Here is a 2,860-nt window from a genome sequence, read left to right as displayed (position 1 = left end):
ACCGTGTTAACAGGTAATTTTTGTGTATATCGTGTCGTGTCCGTGTTCGTGTTTGAAAAAAAGGACACGATAAGTTATCGTGTCGTGTTCGTGTATGGGATTTCATGTATCATGTCTTATCGTGTACGGGTATACACGATATGCCAGCCATAAGTTTGTAACCGTGGAACTCATCATATAAAAAATAATTTTATAGTAAGGTTCGGTGTGTATGTGTCTAAGTTTGTAACCATGGAACTCATCATATAAAAAAATAATTTTATAGTAAGGTTCGGTGTGTATGTGTGTATTCAAGCTTTTAGACAAAAACACATATTCAAGATTTATAGTTTATACTATCATTAAAAAACAAATAGCGTTTGTAGTCCAACGGTTAGGATAATTGCCTTCCAAGCAATAGACCCGGGTTCGACTCCCGGCAAACGCAATCGTTTTTTTATACAAAGAAAAAAGGTTCGACCCGAAACCGAGGCTCGAAGTCGTGGAAAATCGGAAGCGAACAACAGTAACAAATCTTATCGAGGAGATCCGGCTTCTCGCCTTTTTGTGGTTGCGGAGCAGGTCAAAATACCAGGCTCTTAGGTGGGAAAACTGGGTGGATTTTGAATTATCAGGCTTGGGGTTTTAGATTGTATGTTTTGGTGTACAGTATGTTTATTGCTGGTTAACAATCTGTTGGTCAGCTATGTTTTTGTAACTTTTTGGTGTTAAATGAAGATTTTTGTTGGTCTTTAAAAAAAAAAAAAGAAAGAGTTAAATGTCATTCTAGTGACAAAGAAAAAAGAAAGAGTTAAATGTCATTCTAGTGACCATGTCATTTTATTAGTCCATGTTTTTTTATACAAAGAAAAAAGAAAGAGTTAAATGTCATTCTAGTGACAAAGAAAAAAGAAAGAGTTAAATGTCATTCTAGTGACCATGTCATTTTATTAGTCCATTGGAGAATTGATTATCCTATAAATATCTTTAATATCATATACACTAAATAAAGATAAAACAAAGTTTACCAAGTTCACACAAAATGAAATCAAGATATAACAATAAAATATGTTACTGTTTTACAATATGAGGTTAAAATGAAAAGATCTTACTTTTTAAGGAATATTCAATGTGTCTTAATCCATGTTTTATAACATGAGTGGACAGTGGGTTAATTATGGGCTTAACAAAGCAAAACTAAATTAAAATAAATTAAAGTTTAAATAGGATTAGAATAATAATAATACTTATTGATGTGCTTTATAAACAAGTGGATGGACTTTTGTTTTGGAACAGAGAAGTGTCATATTAATTGCATTCCTGAAAATATGGGTGAAGGATATGGAGTTGTACCAGGGGCGGACCTACATTGGTGCCACCGGGGTCCCCGGACCCCAATCTTTTTAAAAAAAAATAGTATATTTGGTATATTAAATTGTATATGGACCCCATAAATACAATTAGGTGGACACCATATATAAAAAAAGAAAGCTGGTGTAGTGGTAAATCTCCCTCTTTTCCACCAAGAGGTCATGGGTTCAATCCTTGATAAGCCCATTTTTTTTATTTTTTAAAAAAATCTAGTTCAAACCTCACTTTAACTCGACCAGAAAGAGGACCGACCCGAAAACGGACCCCATTAAAATAAAATCCTGGGTCCGCCACTGAGTTGTACATTGTTTCGTTAGCTTGATGATGGTAATATCAAGCTGGTGTGCGAATGCTGCAACGGAATCCCCAGTGTACATGGTTGTACTCTCGGCTCCGGATGTGGAGATTAGACTCTATCCTGAGTCGTCGTGGATTACTGCTTTAGTCGTCGCGGGAACCTCCTTTAAAAAATCAACCCACGACGGCTTTCACAGGTTTGTTCTTCTAATCTTTCCTTTTTCACGTCATACAAAGCATCCATCTTACTACCGGTCAACTGGTTGAACCGGTTTCAAAAACTAGACAACGGTTACTTTATAGTTTCCTACCATAACCTTTTAAAGACCACATTGGTTAGTAGGGTATTGACGGAGTCCTGCAAAATTTACCAGTGTTTAGTAACATGTACTCATGGTTTAAAAAAAATAGAGATGATTGAAGTTTTTTTTTTTTTTGGTCACAGATTGTACCAATACATTCATGGTGCAAATGAAGACCACACCAAATTAAGTATCACAACTCCCATTCTTACTACCATCACATCAACACGGAATAGTTCAGACTATATGGTGAGCATGTATCTCCCATCAAAGCCTCCAACGCCCTCCCCTCGATTAAACTTGCATATTTCCAACTAGAAAAGCCATTGCGTAGTTCGAACATTCGCAGGTTTTGCTCAAGATGATAACATCTATAAAGAGAGGTCATCTCTTGCGGTTAGCTTGGCCAAATCTTTCTTTTATAATGGAAAAAACATCCGGTTTCTGAAGATAAAAGCTCGTATTCCATTGCATAGTACAACTCATCGTCACATCTCACTGGGCGTGTAAACGAAGCGTGGGTCAGCATCTTGTCTTGCCCGTCTCTACGTTGAGTGTAAAAAAACGCCATCATTGTTGTGTTTTAAATAACGTTGTTTGTTTGTTTGTGTTAAGGTGTCTTTAAGTTTGTGTAGTTTGTATTGTCAGGTTTCTTTTAAGATCTTAATGTCAAGAATTATGAAGGTTATCTCTTGTTTTTAATACATAATCCATTTTAAGCACAGAACCACCTAATACACTTGTACACAATATCTGTCAACGACGCTGCTTCCCAAGAGGAGTGTCTACGAATTTCACCATAGCGGCTTGTTATAATGGAAGTTAGAAAAAAGAGTGGTGTAAACTATTACAAAAACGCTTTGTATGTAACATCCCAACCCGGCTTGGGCTGACCTGTCACTCATACAGTA

At 36.2% G+C, this 2,860-nt stretch overlaps 1 non-coding gene across 1 annotated transcript; it reads left to right on the top strand.

The window, feature by feature from the left end:
• Positions 1-355: 355 nt before the first annotated feature.
• TRNAG-UCC lies at positions 356-427 on the top strand. The gene has a single exon. It is a non-coding gene; the product is annotated as a tRNA-Gly (tRNA).
• The last annotated feature ends 2,433 nt before the right edge of the window (positions 428-2,860 follow it).

The sequence above is a fragment of the Helianthus annuus genome, chromosome 8, assembly GCF_002127325.2.
Source record: "Helianthus annuus cultivar XRQ/B chromosome 8, HanXRQr2.0-SUNRISE, whole genome shotgun sequence".
Lineage (NCBI taxonomy): Eukaryota > Viridiplantae > Streptophyta > Magnoliopsida > Asterales > Asteraceae > Helianthus > Helianthus annuus.
Note: the sequence above shows the minus strand (reverse complement) of the source record. Positions and strands in the feature narration are given on the sequence as shown.